At 39.6% G+C, this 19,906-nt stretch overlaps 1 long non-coding RNA gene across 1 annotated transcript; it reads left to right on the top strand.

The window, feature by feature from the left end:
• The first annotated feature begins 18,789 nt into the window (after positions 1-18,789).
• On the top strand, positions 18,790-19,479 carry LOC134214295 (uncharacterized). The gene is made up of 3 exons (XR_009979723.1): positions 18,790-19,075; positions 19,164-19,285; positions 19,349-19,479. It is a non-coding gene; the product is annotated as an uncharacterized LOC134214295 (long non-coding RNA).
• The last annotated feature ends 427 nt before the right edge of the window (positions 19,480-19,906 follow it).

Raw genomic sequence — 19,906 nt, 5'->3', positions numbered from 1 at the left:
CTTTTATTCGTCATAAGGAACAAAGGTTTGGGCACGCAGACACTTATAGGTATTATATAATTTTGCTCGTTAGCGCCGACTTCAAAAATAGTTCACATTAGGGAACCGAAGGAATTCCCGCAGAAAAATCAGTAGAAGAATTTCCGAATGGTTCCTAAAAGCAATTTCCGAAGAAATTTCTTTGAATTAATCAAAATCAAAAAAAGAAAAAATCAAAAGAAATGGAGCATGTTGTGACGGAATTATTGGGGGCCTTTCACAAATTACGTAACGTTGAATGGGGAGGGAGGGGGTCAAGCCGAGTGTTACGATCCATACAAAAAACAAACTTCCATACAAAAAGCGTTACGAGGGGGAGGGTGGGGGTCCAAAATTACCAAATTTAGCGTTACGTAATTTTAGAAAGAACCATTGGGGAAATTGCCCAAGAACTACTTCCTAAATTTACCAAAGAATTTTCAAAGGATTACCCATAGAAATTCCCAAGGACTTGTTTAAAGTAGATCTGAAAGAATTCTAATGGGAATTTGAGGATAAGTTGTCAAAAAACTTGCTAAGGAACTAGGGGAATTTCTAAAAAAAAATCCAACTTTTTTTTCTAAAAAAAATCAGAAAGAATTCTTTAAATAATCCTCCGTATTAATTTCCGGAGACATTCCAAAGCAAACTTTCAAAGACTAAACATATTTCCGATGGAATCTGTGAATGAAATTCTGAAGGAATTTTTAGAGGAATTCTAAAATATTTTCTGTCGAAATTTGCGAATGATTTTCGGAAATTACGAAAGAATTCCTGAAGGATTTTATGAAGCAATTCCTAAAGCAATTTCCTACGAAATTTTCAAATGAATTTCCAAAAGAACAAAACTTAACGAATTTCCTAAGCTTCTTTTAAACAAAGGAATACTTGAAGGAAATTCTGACTTTCCTGAATTCCTGAGGTAAGTTTTAAAGAATATATATTAAGGAAAGAATTTGCGGAATTGCTGGAAGAAGTTCTGAAGAAATTCCTTAGGCAAATTTTGAATGTAGTCCTTATGGATATCTAGAAGATTGTTCTTTCCAGAAACATTTTCAAACGAATGGATTTTTTTAAGGAATTCCTTAAGAAATTTCCGCAGGAATTGCTGAAGAAACTACCAAAGAAATTCCTCAAGGAGTCTCGTAAAGGATTTTCTGAAGAAATCCGTAATGAAAATTCCTAAGGTATTTTCGGAGAAATTTTGTAAGCAATATCCAAAAGAATACCCAAACAAATTTGAGGAAGAATTCCTAAAATAATCTTCTAAGGTTTTTTAAAAGAAACTTTTCGAAGGAATATTTGGAGGAGTTATTAAATACATTTCTTGATTTATTTCCGAACTAATTTCTGGAGTATTTTTCGAAGAAACTCATAAATGAATGTTTAAACGATACTTCTTCGAATATTCTCAAAAATTTCAGGAATTTTACAAAAAGGCTTTTACAATACAGTATTAAATAATTTTAAGAAATATAAATTAAATTTTCGTAATGTTTGAAAATACCTGACCTTTTTACTAAATAATTTGACTATGCAGCGAGGTGACAACGCCCCAATTCTGGGTTATAATGGCTGTGAATAAGAAAATAAGCAGCGTTTTTAACTGATGCTTGTAATATTTGCTCAGCAATATTTGCTTTGCTGATGCTCAGCAAGTGGTTTTGTCAATTATATTTAGAAATTGATTTCAAAATATAAATTACTTACTCGGGAGTCGGGACAAAAAAATCGGTAAAGCATTCACAGTTGGAATTTAATTAGTTTGCTAAATCAGTTTGCCTTATAAGCCAACTGTCTTAATAGCACAAATCTAAAAACAAAGAAAACTATAAAAACTATGTATAAAACAAAATAAAAAAATAAATATTGTCAAAATAACTAATGTGCAACTTAACTTGAAATTTCTAAACTGCAATAATTTTCCTGTACAATGCCAGATCCTTTAAGAATGGGGACGCTTTGGTCATGCATCCAGTAGCCTAACCACAACAAACCCATTTTGCGAGTCACCTACAAGTTTAGGTGCCCGACTGAATGAAGCCTTGGCTTAACGCATTCCAAAGATCAGTTTAACAATTTATGTATTATTATACTAGATAAAGTTCAAACTCTCAAACTAATCAACCAACCTATTAATTAGCCAAGACAATGTATGTCACTTCACCGACTTAGAGACACCATCGCTTGAGGTAGATTTGAAATTGAATTTTGACGAGATCCACCTTAACAACATTTATGAACTGCCATAAGACTAGTTTAGTACTATTCCAATTAACTCCACCACGCTGTATTTCTTCACAGATACGTATTTCGTCATCAAGTATTAGAGCAAGATTACCGGTGGTGAGTTTGAGCCGTTTGGCAGCGCAGTATCATTACTTGACACTTTACCGGTCGCTACTAAACGCGCTGCTATAACAGTAGCGCGACTGACAGGTGACCAAATTTAGTAGCGCAATAAGAGCGCTGCTAAATATTTGATGAACTATCAACTGTCAAACGTCACCGGTACGGAATACAGCAACAAAATTGATAGCCAAAAATAGTGACCGATACGGAAACGAGTGACGAAACTAAAATGAAAGCGCTGCGCGGGTGATTAAAATGCTCGCTACCGATAATGATGCTCTTAGGCCGTTTTCAGTGTCTCGTGCTTGACTCGACTCGACTTAAGTTAACTGTTTTTTTGACGTAGGACTTACGTCTCTCTTTACTATACCGGGTGTCATTTCAAAATATTCAAATCTTCCGCGTTACGCTGTGTTGAAAGATTTTAAACGTTAATAGCGTTCGTCTCAGTGGACGAATTTCTGCGGTAAGCCCCTCAATCGACAGATTTCAAGTATGCCTTCCATGCCCATGCTTGATAAGACCCGAAAAACTTGTTTCAATAGGCATGAAACTGTTTTCAATGAAAAACATTGAGGTCAAGGGAACCTATAAATATGGGTACCGTATAATTCTTGCATCATTCCATTACCACCTTCTGATTGGTGCAGACACCAGCGAATGAGATGCTGCTGGGTCTGCCGAGAAGCCATAAAATAGCGCAATGCGATTTTTTCCTTTCATTCTGACCGGGACAAGCGAAGCAACCGCATCATCGATTGAACAGCACTCACACCTTTTAGCAGGGAATGAAGTCTGCACCGACCGCTTTTTCGGCTCGACACCATCGAAGCGACCATCATCAGCCGAAACCTAGCCAGTACATCACCAGTCCACCCTACAGACCCGACAAAGCAGCAATGCTGATCAGATACCGGCAGCAGCAGCAGAGTCGAGCCGAGACCGGCCGGCATCGGTGCTGAGCCGAGACAGGCCGAAGAAAAGCCACATGATGCAGCATGTATGTCCAAAAAACAAACGGTTCTTCAGAGAGCCAATAATAGAGATCAATATCAATGCTTTCAATACCCTTCGGGATAGAAATTGTACTTGGGTGCCAAATCCAATATTCTAGAGATAAAATTTTATGCGTGATTTTCATAAATAGCGTCAAAACTAACAGTGGATAATTTTTCTGATTTAACCGCGAAGTAGACGAAAGACTTCGCTTTAAAGATTCATAAGATATCCAAGTCTCTCACATAATATTTTTTGGATAAAAAAACACCGATAACAGCTCAAACATTAATAAACCATCAATCGATTTTTCATCAAATGTTGGATTTTTGGCATTGATAAAAAATATGTAGATAAACATTGTTTGATACTGACCGCACACAAAGCGAACGTGACTGAATGATCGTCCCATGTTACCAATTCTAAATCTTATCACCCGAAATCCCATGTCCGGGTATTTCCCAAGCAACCAGAAGTTCAGATTTTACTTAAATTTACTCTTAACCGAACTAATTGGTTCACATCAAGTTCCAAGCATCCTTAACGGAACTTTAAAGTTCACTTAAAGTTCCGTTACATACAAAAAATTACTTAAAATGAGAGCTGATTAAGCCAAAATAGCCCTTCTTATCCGAACTTCTGGTTGCTTGGGTTCCTTCCTTCTACTACTAACAATGTTGTCTCAGAAAAGAACACGTACTTCCCACCTGAACTGCAATTCTAAGCTCGCTGGCCCGGCTTATTGGCCTGTATCTAGCGAAAAGTCCCGTTAGGAAATAGACGCCAGCAGCGAGCAACAAGCGTAAAAAAGAAGAAGCCCTTCTCGAACGCGTTGATGATGATGAAGCTTTGGCTGACAAAGAAGCGGGATACAAGACACTAGCTGATTGGCCCACCAATTGGGAAGCAGAGAAGATTCAAAATAAGGTATAAAAGAAAAGTGCATTCGCTCGCAGAGCATTCAGTCTTTTTTATAACATCACTAGAAATTCGCGGTTATTTGAAAAGATCGTTTTCTTACTTTTTGGACTTAGCCGAAGCAAAAAGCTTTTTTCAAGTCTCTAAGAGTTAAAAATAATGTTCTCCTTCAGTCGCTATCGCACGGATTAGAAGGCTCTTCAGTGGAAGGGCTGAGATACAGTCTACATCCCCTGCTGAGCCAACTTGTGGTTTATTTCAGGCAGTCCTTTAGTGGGAAGGTTGCCACTGTCGAGGCCAATATTTCGTGACCGGACAGATATTTACACCTGAATTTTTTTTCATGATTCTTGTTCCAGGTAGATTTGATTTCTGTGTCGGTTTGATGAGAAGATTTTGCTAAGGAATGGTATGCAACGCCGATTATTTATCCAAAATAGTTGATGTGAGAAATTTGGACATATTATGTATCTTAAAGGCATGGTCAAGTCAAGTCCTACGTCCACTTAGCGGTTATGTCACAGACATTACCCACTGTTCGTTTTTTTATTGCAATTAGTCATCGGCGTGGCAAAATTATGATCAGCGGCGCGCCGACCCAAAATCGTCGGCGGCGACGGCGCGAGTAAAACCACCGGTGGCGGCGGCGTGGCGCGGCGTCGCACAGGTCTAGGCATGCTGGCCCTAAATTGCTTACTTAGTTTGTGGACAACCCCCTTCCTTCTCCTTAGAAAAAACTAATTTATACTTCTCAATTTGGTTTGCCTTGTCACATTAATCGAATTATTATTAAAAATTATAACGTAACTGATGGATGCTCCTTCAAAGAGAGGGAGGGGTATTAGAAATGATATTTTCTAGCTGTTTTACCAAATCCAGCTTGAACAGTGTTAAAATTTGCTTTAAAAGTCACATTTTATTTTTGACCGCTCGCTTGTATGGGGATACCCCATAGTGCAGGAGTTTACGAAAATTCGAGAGAAGCTCTCTACTTGAACCAGGTATCTGGCACCCCCTATCCTACCCACTACGTTTGACAATAGCCAACATCTTTGATTTTCCCATTGTTCTATTGAAATTGAGTTTCCCACTGACAATTCTATTTTGTAAACAAACCATTATTCCGAACTGATTTTCTCCGAATGGACCTAAATATTTTTCACCATTTTTCGAGAACTTGTGCGAAAGTATGAATGCGAGGCAAGATGCGAGGTGTGTTTGAACAAGAATATTGAGGCCTTTAATAAATTTTCATATTTCGATCGGCACCACGTGCTCTTCTTCGCCAAAATATCACGATATTTGAAACATATTTTCAATGGGAGGTTTTCGATGACTAATCATTACGTCTTCGTGCTAAATTAATCGATGATTTTGATACTGGCATCAAAAACACGGCCGCTTCGCAGACCCCTGACTTGAACTCGTTCTTCTTCTCCTTCTTCTTATAAGGCATTTTATGAGACGTTCAGCGGTGGCCCGATTATTTACTTCCAATGTTTTGTTTTGGTATGATTCTGCGTGAACATTCCGTTAGGTCCGAACACCAAATAATGTTTGTAAAGTTTTAATTTTCATTCGTGTTTTCTTCAGCATTTCATGCTTAGAATGCAATGGTATGAATAATCTAACGATCCGTTTTAAGAATCATATGAAAAACATTGTTCTAAAACACTATTAGACGAAAAGTAAAACAGGCAGAATTGATGATGGGACCCATCGGAATGTTCAGCGCGAAATTACCAAACAAACGGGCTCCCACTAATTGTCAAAGTAGATAAACATGAGAAAAACAGCTGTTTCGATCTGTCTCATAAAATGCCTTATTGGCATTACATCCCTACACTGGGACAGAGCCGCCTTGCAGCTTAGTGTTCATTAAGCACTTCCACAGTTATTAACTGCGAGGTTTCTAAGCCAAGTTACCATTTTTGCATTCGTATATCATGAGGCTAACACGATAATACTTTTATGCCCAGAGAAGTCGAGACAATTTCCAATCCGAAAATTGTCTAGACCGGCACCGGGAATCGAACCCAGCCACCCTCAGCATGGTCTTGGTCTTACCGCACGGCTAAGGAGGGCCCCGTACTGGAAATAATTTCTTCTTCTGCTGGGTGAGAACTTTCCATCGTTTCGGGGACGACAATATATTCATCAACGTTTAGCGGCAATCGTTACAGCTCCGCCAGAGCGCAGTTTCCGTCCGCCAAGTTAGAGATACTTTGGAAGCAGCTTGTCCTGGCACAACAAAGAAGAACACAACTGAAGCTATCTCTTAGACGGTCATGGAATTCCTTGTCAAGTATAAACCCTGAGGATACTCTTATGATCATGAACTGAAATGCTTGTTCTGTTGTAGCTTGTACTTTCGGAAAATCAGTAAAATTTTCGTATGAAAATATTAACAAATTCCACTTTGAGTTCCACACTGAAAAAAAAAATCGTTTTAAAATAAAAATTAAAAAAAAATTAATTAAAAATGTAAATTAAAAAAAAGTCAATTTGCAAAAATACTCCCCTAGTACACCGAAGTATTGCTTAATTGCGGGCCGGGGTAATGACTGAAGAGGAAGGAGTTGGTGGGTCGGGAGTGGTGATCCGTTTCCGTTACCTTCGTTAAAAAAAATACTACGTGACACGAGCATTATGAAGATTATCCGGTTGTTTTTGGCATACATGAAGGACCAGTCTGCTAATGTATGCGTCGAGGGAATGACTCCAATGAGCATCAGGATGCTCCTTGCATCTGAAGGACTGCCGACGGCACCAGAACATCTACATCAAATATTCAGCCAAGTTCATCAGGAATACGGAATTGGGCCAGCTGAAGCTGCAGCTGATCTACTGTCATATCGACAATACCTGTCCAGCGAGCGAACACATCGCCTGCAATAACTACGGGAGAGCACAACGTAAGTAAGGACGTAAGTAAGGACGCCTTCTTCGGCTGAAGAAAGCAGCACTATCTTATCGACCTATGCACAATGGTCGGATTCGTCAAATTTCACGACATAAATCGATAACTCGAAAACCATCAGTGTTAGAGTTTTGACGTCTTCAGAAGAAATGATCTACAAGAAGAGATCTATTTTTGGTATTAGTTGTCATTAGGGTGGCCCTTCGGTGAAATTTATTTGGAAATGTATTTTTTTACCCTTTTGAGTTGGAGATTTTTTTTGTGGTTAAATTTCAGTTTTATTTTGTCATTATTTGAACAGTTATTTGCAATTGTAGTTCAGCGTTTTCAAATCAAATTAAATCTAATTATCAATTTAATTAAATCAATTCTTCCAATTCCTGGCACAACAGGTCTTGTGAGGTCCTCGAACGACAGTCGCCTCCAACCATTCGTGTAGCCGGCTAGCCTCTGCTGTAGGACCGTCCAGGCCGGGCCGACACGAGTGCAGCTACAGAGCTTGCGCTGGAGCGTTTCAGGTACCTGTATGTCACAGTGTTGACAGTTCTCGTCCGCCACCCGTTGCATCACGTGCAGAAGCTTCCGATGTTCGATTTTTCCATTCACCAGCAGGTAAAGTTGGGATCGCTGCGATGAGGAAAGCTCTTTCATCCCAATATTTCGCCACGCGCGTGGCCAGTCAAGCGTTGGACTGTCTCGTTCCACATTTGGAAGTTCGCTTTGCTGGACGAAGTGCCGGTGGATCAGCTCCTTCTTGCGTATCAACTGCATAATGGGAACGTGCGCAGGCATTCCTCTCCCCAGGAACGTCCCCATCGTTGCTGTTATTTTTGCTGTGTGGACACCAAGCGGAGGCAGTACAGACGAAACACATCGTTTACTAGTTAACAGCCCGAGCGCGGCGTAAGAATGGATTTTGTTCGAGTTTGTCGAATCAATATCAAACCAGTTACATACCTTTAACTCCTTTCTTTTTTACTTTAATATTGTTTACCCCAATCTCCAATTAATTATAAAAAAACAATTTCATTTCATGAACACCCAACGCCACTAGGGAAAATCTTTTGTATAATTCCAACGCGAATCGTATTCAGATATACAATATAAGTCGCGTGACCCCTTGTTAAATCAAATACTGTTATACTATCTTCTGACGTTTCGATGTTCCGTATAACACATAAAAAGTGTTATAAGGGTACAACTTTTGCTACCCGAGTTACAAATATGTTATGTGGACGAAAGGTACCACAGTCTCGATGTGCCAAACGTGTTCAGCATAATCACCCTCTGGTGAAGAGTTAGTGTGCGCAAGGCAGCCACATTTGCTGTGAAAACTTGCCCGCCAGCGCATCCCAGTTGCGTGTAGTCATCAGCCTAATCGAGTTGGCGAAGGTAACACATTCTAGGTGTTACGTTGGCTGTTTGTAGCCACTGGATACAAATTTCGTTACCCCTTCGAAAACGCCAACGTTCACTGCAACCGTCTTCCGCAAATTCAATTTAGCGCCGGCGGCAAGCCCAAAGCGACGAAATATTTCATTCATCGCTTCTATTTGCCACGATGACGTCACAACCACGCTGATATCGTCGGCGTAGGCAACGAGTAGATTATCCCCACACACTTGCTCAAGCCTACACACCAGTGGATGAAGATAGAGCACGAACAGATGCATGGACAATGGGTCACCTTGCCGCACTGACCGTGTGATCTCAAACGATCGAGAGAGGTGCCCATTGATAAGCAGCCGGGATGTGGACCGACTGGCTATGTTCGAGAGAAGAGAGATGAGTTCCTCGTTGAACCCAAGCGACCGCATGGTTTCCAAACGGAACGAGTGCCGCACCCGATCGAAGGCGTTCTCCAAATCGAAGCTGATGAGCTTACCAGCGCGACGGTGTGACGGAGACTGGCGATCCGATCTTTCAAAGCGAGAGTGGCCTGGAAGATGTTTCGCTCTGCGTTTGAGCATTTCTGTCCGTTGCTTAGGACGCGGTGGGCCTGCACGATTCGTTCCATCCTGTTTTTCAAGATGCGGGAGAGCAATTTATAATCGCTGTTGAGCAGCGATATGGGCCGGTACGATCGGGCTGTGTTGTCGCCTCCCTTCTTCTTCACCAACACGATGACGCCCTCTACGAAGACATGGGGGAGATTTCCGTTGAGTGCTTCATTCATAAGCATGTTCAACTAACGGTGGATGACATCGAACATCCGGAGATAAAATTCTCGTGGGATCCCGTCGGCACCGGGGGATCTTTTGGGTGCGCTCGCCCTGATAGTAGATAGAATGTCTACTGTTTGTATCTTCTCCATGCACGCTTCGTTCAGTGGGTCGTCCGGTGGGATAACACGTTCGCAAGCGAAATCGTCTCCGTTGTTGGCATTGCCGTCATTTTCTGTTGTTTCTTCTGAGTAGAGGCTAGAGAAAAAATCAAACAGATTTGCCTCGATCGCTTAAGGCTCGACGATGATTTCGTCTTCTCCTGTCTGTAACTGCGTGATCGTGGTTTTCCTCCGTCTTCTATCCCCCAGTTGGAAGATTGTAGTTTCTGCGCTGCCGGGTTCAATATTGCCACTTATATCGGAACTCGGCAACGTTTTCTTCGTTTAGAAGATGCGGTCGAAGAGCCCAGAAACCGCGCCCGGGCTCATGTCCCAGTGGAGGGAGACAGAGTCTGAGCGTTAGCGCTTTGTGGTCTGTAAAACAGCAAACGTGCGTGTAGGCGGATTGCAATTTGTCGCGAAGACCGCGGCTCACGTATATCCGATCGAGGCGAGATCGCGCGTTTCGACAGACATACGTAAAACCGGCATCACGTGGACATAGCTTCTCCCACACATCATATAGCTGCAGCTGCTGTACAGCGGTTTTAAGTGATGGACTGGTGTTCGGGCTGGACGAATCGCACGCACGCAGCACGCAATTGAAATCGCCAGCTACGATGACGTTCTCGGTGTGGTGGCGGAGATAATAGGCAAGCGTGCCATTGAAGAACTCCTCTCTAGCAGCGCGCTGAGCAGTGCCGGAGGGAGCGTAGACGTTGCAGATCGTTGTATCGTGCACTCGCAGCGCGATAAGTCGGCTGTCCAAGCTCTTCTCCACGTGAGTGAGAAGCTAGGCAAGTAAAGCTGTTCGTTCTCGACTTCCTGCAGACACACGATATCGAGGTTTTGGCTGCTTATGAAGGTTCGGAGTGCGTTCAGTTTTGTGGGGTTCGTGATCGTGCCGACGTTGATGGATGCGAGGTTGTAAGACGTGAAAGCCATTTATGGAAGAAAGTCCACATCCTACTCGTCGTCACCGTCGTTGCATCGCTGTTTCTTGCCGGGCGGGCATCCTCGGCTTCGGCTGCTTCTCGTCGATGTGGATGAATCGTCCGTGTCGTTGCCGGCGGTTCGGTCTTTCAATCGCAACGCGTTTGCTGGCTTTTTGAATATGTCAACCAAGACCATTTCAGCGGTCTGTGGTTGTGTGCGCAACGACGACGATGTGCTGCGCGCGATTTGTGTTTGCAACGGGTTGGGAGACACCGTTCTTGCAATGGGTGTAGTCGACTGACTTGCAGTTGGGTTTATTGAGCCAGACGGTTCGGTCTGACTCGACGGCCGTGGCAATTTGGGGAAAGCCTCCAGCAGTGCTGGTGGTGGAGCGACAGAACGCTGACCGACCGGTTTGGCGCTCGGGGGTTTTGCACCGTTCGCCTCTTCTTCGGTAGTTGTCGTGGCCCAGTTTGCTTCGCCACGTTCGCATAGCTCTTCTGGACTAACAGCTTTTTGTTTTGGACACATGATATGCCAGCATGCGCTAGCTCTTTGCAGTATTTACAAGAGACGATCTGATCTGTCCCTTGTAAACAATGTAGGCCCGCTGCCCATCGATCGTTACCCACGAATCGATGTTTCGATGGACTAGCAAATGCCGAGCGGTATCCCACCGAACTCGAACCCTTCTCCCCATGTTAGCTCTCGCAGCGAAAACACTTCACCAAACGCACTCAAGAATTCCACGATTTCTTCTTCGGGGACGTTTTCTGTCAGGTCGTGTACTAAACTTTGCACATCCATCTTCCATGGTGATGCGAAGCTTGTATTTTTCCCCGCGTGCTCCATTTCATGCTTCTCGTCATGTTCTTGCACTATTCGTTGTGCGAGCGCCAGGTTGTCAACCTTGACGAACGCACATTGTTCACCTCTGTGGCACTGTAGTCTCAACACTTCTTCTTTCTTTAGTCTTTAGCTTCATTTTCAAGCATATTATAGGCGTTTTTTCAAGAAAAAGTGATATCTTTCTGAGCATTCTACTGCAGCTAGTAGCAAATATTAGCAAAAATTACAATCGATATCTGAAAGTATACATGCAGGCCCGTGAAATCCATGGTATTCCATTTGTCCATCTTTGTCCACTTTTGTTTAACGATAGTATTATTTTTGTACGAAAAATTAGGGTGAAACACATATACCATCTTCTGGATTTTCACAATATTTGAAAGAATAAAAGACAAGAACGCCGTCTTCGACCAAAGATCGTACAGACTGAACACTTAACACCTAGACAACTGACAGGACACATAAAACCCAGTGGACCGGAGGAGAATTTTTCGATCACGAAAAGTTTCCTTCTTACAGAGGCGGGAATCGAGCCCACGCTCCATAGTCCATGCATCTAGACGATTGACGGCGCTAACCGCACGGCCACAAAGCCCACAAAGAATCGTTTTTCATCTAAAATATTTAAATCAACTCGTGTGGAAAAGAAGCCGAAAAAATAATTTTGACATTTTAACTACTGGAACGATTTTCACGGTGTTCTCATGAAATAAATGCATAAGAGCGCTCCTTTTGTGGCGAAATACAAAATCATAAAATTCAAGTTGGTTTTTCATGGCTAATTCGCAGAATAATTTCATTTCCACAGCTCCTAAGTGAGGGTCGCCAATGACTACATGGGATTCCATGAACATTGATAATTGGTCAAATAGTTCAAAAATTATGTTTAAAAAAATATTTTTTCCAAAATGTTGATTTTTTGACCCCCCTGAATCGAAATCGGACAAAATTAAAATGTGAGTTTATTTATTTTCGAAAAAGAATTATTCTATGTGTTTCCCATGGAATAGCTGATTTTTCATACAAAAACTAATAACTAATATGAATTGATGAAAGTGGACGCTAAAAACTATTTTTCGGGACCACCCTATCTGAATTTAGCAATTTTTTCATAAAACATTGCCTATATGAGATAAAATGAATGTTTATTAAGCAAAAATACTTAGAATTAAATTCTCTACAACTTTGTAGAATTATATGAACTCACTTTTGATTTTGTGGTTTTTGCTAACGTAAAAACAGCACGACACTAATAAAACGCGACGCGAGACAAGACATAACACTTATCGTTTTACACTCGTCAACTAAGATTTAAAAAATTACCTTCTACGTCGACCGGTTTCGGGCGCGATGTTGCCCATCACTTGGACTATGTCCAACTGACTACATTTCGTACGTTGCTCGTACACGTTCGATTGCAATTGAAATTAGGGAAGGTTTGTTTCGGCCAGGCCGGAAAGGTTAGATACGATGGGAGGATCGTCTTCATTCATCAGCTGTTCTTTGGCATTTGTGATGAACATTGGCACCCAAGCGTTGAGCTGGGAATTTTTCCTTACTGTTTTTAACAGTCTCGAATTCTACCAGTTAGTGCTGTGACCATAGTTTACTGCTTGTACAGCCACGCTCGATTCGTTTGGTTTGTGTGATTCCACAGCATTTTTATGTTCCCTTAAACGTACTTTTATTTTGCGGCGGGTCTGACCGATGTAAACTGCAGAACAGTCGTCACAAGAAATTTGAAAGATTCCCGACTGCTCTTCCGGTGGAAGGTGGAACCTTGTCCTTTAGATTGCAGAGTAAATCACGTAGAGTGTTCTCACTTTTATATACTATCTGCAATCCCTGTCGTCGAGGTGCAGCTTTAATTGGGTTTGTTAGTCTGGGATAAAATGGTACACTTATTCTTCTAAACCTTGTCTGTTTCTGGTTCCAGTGTAGTGACTTCTCGACGGTGTTTTTTACGTTTGTGCTCACGGAGAATCTTTTCTACTAACTTCCTGTCGTACCCGTTGACTTCAGCTGCGTTATAAATCCGGTTTTCTTCCTCTTCGAATTCCGCTTTATCCCTGGGTATGTTGTACAGGCGATGCGCCATAGAGTGAAACGCCGTTTGTTTCTGGGCTCCAAAATGATTGGAGTCGGATGTAATGTACCGGTCAGTTGATGTGGGAAAACCTTCTCTAATTTCAATTGCAACCGAACGTGTACGAGCAACGTACGAAAAGTAGTCAGTTGGACATATTCCTGATGATGGGCAACATCGCTCCCGAAACCGGTTGACGTAGAAAGTATTTTTTTAAATTTTAGTTGACGAGTGTAAAAACGATAAGTGTTATGTCTTGTATCGCGTCGCGTTTTATTAGTGTTATATGAACTTCTAACTCAAAAGGGTGAAAAAGTACATTTCCAAAAAAAATTCATCGAAGGGCCACCCTAATGACAACCTACACCAAAAATAGATCTTTTCTTGTAGATCATTTCTTCTGAAGACGTCAAAAGTCTAGCAGTGATTGTTTTCGAGTTATCGATTTATGTCGTGGAATTTGACGAATCCGACCATTGTGCGACGGGGTAAATATTTTAATAACTAACGTACTTCCAACAAGTTCTTCATCAAAACAAAATGCGACTGAAGTTTTGATTTTATGTCAAAATTTCAATCGCATTAAAAGCCCAGCTAAAATGAAGGAAATTCATAATAACATCTTAAGCTCGTCCTTCTCGATTATTTTGGCAACTGAGCTGGGATGAAAGCGTGAATAGTGAAAAACTTTTTGGTAGCAGCATTAATGTATTCAGGGGTGATCGCGATTTCTCAGAATCTAAAAAAAAGTCTGGCGGTGGAGTTTTAATCGCAATCTCTTTGATTTAAAAATAATAGCTACCATAAAATATAAAAACTTTGAGTTGAAATCTAGCATTGCAGGAGAAACCCATGTTTTCTCCACTGTTTATTTTCCACCGGAACATGCGCAAACAACATCTAATAAAAGCTTTTTAAAAACTGCAGGAGAAATTTTATCGGAACTTCTACTAAAGTCAAAGTCAAAGTAAATATTTACGGAGACTTAAATTGCTGACCTTATTACAGATTCAGAGAATGAACAAATTCTACTTCCAGTCGCTGGGGAAAATGAAACAATGTTTATATTTGACAGAACTGCTAGCCTAGGACCAAATATACTATATTAACCTTTTGTCTGTGCTCTGGGGTCAATATGACCCCAGGCCACTTTGAGTGGCTGCCATTTTTTTAATTTTCAACCGATTCTCCTAATTTTTGGTAGTTTGGTAAAACTCGCCGAGATCTATCTCCTGGGTGCAAATTCACTTCAAAAATCTTGAAAATATGCGCTACAGTGTACTTTTTTCAAAAAACTTACGTTGTCTGTGCTCTGGGGTCAAATTGACCCCAAATTGAAATTGCTATAACTTTTTTAATGCTTGGCCAATTTTGGATTTTTGGGGCTATTTTGAAAGATAATTTAATCATCTTTCAGGTCGTTACCAAAGATAGGAGGGCGGGTACATCGTGGGGAGGGTTTTTCCTAAAAAGGGTACAAAAACAGTGATTTTTCATGCTTATTTTACTTATATCTGAAAATCCTACCCATTTTGAACTGCACCTTTTCAAAAAGGTTATGCAGGAAGGCGTGTGCTTTGATATGAGGTATTGATTAGTTTAGAGCTTGTTCGCTAGGTGGCGGTATATTTGAATTCATTAATTTAGACTACTCAAGTAATTCCGATATATGGAATTTTCCTCATTGTAAATATTCTTATCGCACAAATTTGCAATTTGTAACGATGACGTCTTTAATAAAGTTCGTCTGGTGGGAATGGACTGTCATGTGACGGAATAAATAATTAGGAAATTTACAAATAGGCGGCGCTAGCGTACTTGCGATATTCTTGCATATATGAAATATTGCTTTAGCTTGAGATCCCTCGTACCTACACTCAAGTTGTATTCGGCAACATTGTTCAGGATGTGTAGCACTACAAAGCGGTGCTCAATATAATGAGTACGTCTTCCAATTTTTGAATTTGTGCGATAAGAATATTTACACTGAGGAGAATTCTATATAACGGAATATCTTAAGTAATCCAAAATAATGAATTCAAATATACCACCACCTGGCGGCCGAGTTCTAAACTTATCAACGCCTCATGCCAGAGCACATGCCTTCCTGCATAACCTTTTTAAAAAGGTGCAGTTAAAAATGGAAAGGATTTTCGGATATAAGTAAAATAATCATGAAAAATCACTCGTTTTATACCCTTGTTCACTAAAATCCCTCCCCGCGATGTACCCGCCCACCAATAGTCAATCTTTGGTAACGACCTGAAAGATGATTAAATTATCTTTCGAAACAGCCCCATAAATCAAAAATTGGCCAAACATTAAAAAAGTTATAGCAATTTCAATTTGGGGTCAATTTGACCCCAGAGCACAGACAACGTAAGTTTTTTTGAGCACAGACAGAAGGTTAACAATATGATTCACTCTCACGAAATTTTGGCGACACCACATGTGGCGCCAACTCGCGTCCGAAAGGATCGATACACACGTAAATCGAACTACCCAAAATATGACGATCGTTTTACACACACTTCAAAATGTCATCATGAAAAAAAATAGGGATGCTTGATGTTTTTTTTGCAAACTTAATCGATTATGTTTAATCGAATGCAAATGGAAAATCAAATGTTGTAGCAGAAGTGTGGTAGGCATATTTTTGTGGAAATGTAGAATGCTGCGACGGTCTTACACTCGCAGGCTCGGAAGCAGGAAGCCGCAGTATTCTATTTTATCTCGAGATGCATAATATATTAACAATATGATTCACTCTCACGAAATTCTGGCGACCCCACATGTGGCGCCACGATACACGATACACGTTATAATTAAACTACCCAACATATGACGATCGTTATACACACACACTTACGGAGCCAAATTTATTGAATTCAACATTTGGCTAGCAAACATTACCGCTAGGCAATGGTTTAACTCACTGGTATTTTTTAACAGCAAGGAAGTGACCCTGATCAATTTACTTATGTTTTGTTACACTTTTGAATTTAAAATGTAAATTAACAAAATTCGTAGAGATTTATAGATTTATGATTTATAGATATATAGATGCATAAGAGTTTACTAAATGATTGTTTGAGCTCGAAAACGATGGAATTCCGACATTCAAGACTTAAGGATTTTGAAAACATACAATTTTATCACATTTTCAAGGATGATGTGATCAAAATATTTTACCTACTGTGAGATGAGCATTAGGGTGGTTCAAAACATTGATTTTTGATCCACAGTGCTCATCTGATTCTTTACCATGTTCTGAGTTTCCTGAAAATTTGAGCTCATTTTGGATTAAAACTGATTTAGCACAAGCCGTTTCAAGTTTGCATGCAAATTAGTAGGGAGAAAATTATTGTTTCGGTGTACTGTTAATGAAGTTTCCTCATCAAGCGCAGGTTAAAAGAAAACCTACATAGCTAAAAGGAATACTCAACAGCTTTCACTCAGTGTAAACCGCATCTCAATTAATCGTTCCAATAATTCATGATTAGACAATGTTTTCACCACTTAACCCTTAAAGGCGCAAGGCGATTTTTTTAGAAATCGTCGGAAATATTTTTAACGTAAATAACCATTGAAATCATTAACGTTAAACGTATTTTCGGTTTGTTGTTTTAAAACAACATTGCGCATTTAAGGGTTAAAACACTTTTTTTGTAGTTGATTTGCATTATAAATATATTAGGGAGAAATATCAATATATTCAAGGGAGATTATATATTGCTGTTACAATTATTTTAAATTGATATTTGAAAACCCTCCCTAGAGCGGAATAAAATTTGTAATGTTGCTTGGGATATCACCGCATGGCTAAGGAAGGCTTTTATATTACTATGGTAGATTATTGTTTAGCATGATCAATCGTTTTGAATAATTTTATGACACCAGTTAAACTTATTCATTCGCATAACAAGTTTCAATTTTGGCAGGTGTTGAGAAAGAGTTGGGTATATATGTAAAAAAGATATCGAACCAGTGCATAATCTCCATCCAAGCGTTTCTCAGCTATTTTCAGAGGATTTCATACTTTTATCGAGTTTGGCTTCGTTATGCTCTTTGACGCTTGAGCTTCAATAAACAAGTTATTTAGACTATAACTTGGTAATAATCGATTCCTCCTTAATTTTTTATATGATGATTGGAAAAAAAATCGAGGAAACTCATTTAGTAGTGACGTGGTAAATAATTGACTGTTTTACAACTAAAAGGTTCCGTTTAAGGGAGAAAAAAAGTTGTTTGGGACCCTCGGTAGATTTTTTTCAAATAGTCACGAAATGAAAGCCTAAAGGGTCAAACACAATGGACACGTTTGCGTGCGTTTTGACAGTTTTCCCATGTGTTTGGCCCATAAGAGCTTTATTTTCACGTAGTGAAAGTATTAGCGATGCTCATTTTTTTTGTCACACACCGCGTTGAATTATTTTGATTTTATAAAACCAATGATGATTTCTTTTCAAATTAACTCGCATGCATAATCCCATTTTTGAGAATTCCCAAATTGTTATCAAATTGTGAATATGATTTGACAGAGAGAAACGTACTTTTGTGAACAAACTGCCCGATATGAGTGTCTGATATAAATACAATTCAAGCATAATTACGTTTGTGGTACAATCTCTCTATATAAAAGTGAGTTTGCATTTCCTTTGAGGCAATATAACTCACGAACGGGTTGACCGATTTGTACGGGTTTCTCATTAATCGATTTGTCTTTAGGACTGCTGTGATATAAAATATCACTAAATTTTTAGGAGAAAGTTGAGAAATTGTGAAAATACAATTTTGATGCGAGTTGTAAGGAAACCAAATACGATCGCGCTAAAAAAGATCTAGAGTGCGGCGCTGAATGAACTCAACAATTGACAGTAAGAATGCAAAATATAGTTGACTCTGTAAATCTCGATGTTCTATATCTCGATATCTCTCCCTATGTCGATGGTTTCCTCGGTCCCTTCAATCTACATACATTTTGTCTTTCTACATCTCGATAACTTCCCTATCTTGAAATCTTTCTATCCCGATGTGTTGTAATCGTATTTTGTTCTGGATTCACTCTCCTTATGCCGATATGTTCAAATTTTTAGGCTACTAGACCATATTTGGACGATAACAATACAGATCAACAATAAGCAATGATATTTGTTTTGTTGTCGTTTTTCATAGCAACAAGCTGTTTTGGATCTAGTACCCATTTAAATTTTCCTTCCATTCCTCCATCTCTCCCTATCTCGATGGTCCCTTCAATATCGAGACGTGGAGAGCGACTGTAGTATAATCTTGAGCAAGGTCGGGTACGTTCAACTAGTTTTTCTTGCGAAAGTATCGAAAAATAATCTACACAGAAAGAACAAACATTATTTCATCAAATATATTGAACTTTCTTCTTAAGAAGTGATATCTTTTCTTTAAAATAAAAGTAAAAACTTTGAAATCTAAAGTAAAGTGTTTAATTCAAACATACTTTTTGTCTGGTCTGGGTGTCAACTTTGAAATTAGTCTCATGAAAACAAAAGTTTTTAAACTTTTATTTTCAAAACAAACAATGTTTGAAAAAACGCGCCGTGACAGATTACCATGAAACAAAAAGAAGTTATGCGATTGGTTCTGTGGTGATTGTTTGGAGTTGTAGTCACTCGTTATAGATTTAATGGCAGTGATTTATGAGGTGAGTAACATTACAAATTTCATTTAACGATCTTTTAGTCGATTGCTATTAATTATTTTTCATTGTCACTTTTGTATTTGCTTCTCAGATGTTGAGCCAGAACAATCAAAACTGGCTTTGATACCCCACCATTTGCGATAATGGCCTTGGAAATATCACTTCATGGAGTTATTTCCTGTTTGGCGGAACACGGAACACATCAGATGAGTTGTAAGTACATACAAATGTTACGACAGAAACGAATTACTCAATACCCTATTATTTTGCTATCAGATGACGCCATTTGGAACCCCAAAGGAACAGTATCTGATAAACTCGACTAAGCCGTTGGGAGCAGGTGCCGTCGAATCAACATGAAAGGATGGATCAAGCGATATACCTATCGCTATCACCGCCGGATCGAGAGGTCTACCAAAACAGCGAGAAAAAACTTCTCCCGAAAAAAACATAGTCGCAACCCGCTGTTTATGTGTAAGAAGATTTCAATTCATTAAATTTATTTATTAAAATGTGTCTCGGTTTATAAATTTTCTCTTGATTGTATGATTCTTAAAAGAAATCCTATCAATATACTGTCATTTGGAACAAAAATAACACTTAAACCTCAACAGTCTACCTTTTTTATTTTACAACTTTGGAATTTGTTTTTGAGAGTTCAAACTTTTGATTCTAGAGTAGCGGATAGCTAATTTACTCTTGATTGAACTAAAAGTTGACGGACTTTTATTCTGAAAATACGCAACTCTCTACGAAAAAGAACCAATGAAACTTTTTATTTTTACCAACGGAATTTTTATTAATAATAATGATTTTTCTTTCTGTGTAATAAAT

The sequence above is a fragment of the Armigeres subalbatus genome, chromosome 2 (genome assembly GCF_024139115.2).
Source record: "Armigeres subalbatus isolate Guangzhou_Male chromosome 2, GZ_Asu_2, whole genome shotgun sequence".
In the NCBI taxonomy this organism is placed as follows: Eukaryota; Metazoa; Arthropoda; class Insecta; order Diptera; family Culicidae; genus Armigeres; species Armigeres subalbatus.
Note: the sequence above shows the minus strand (reverse complement) of the source record. Positions and strands in the feature narration are given on the sequence as shown.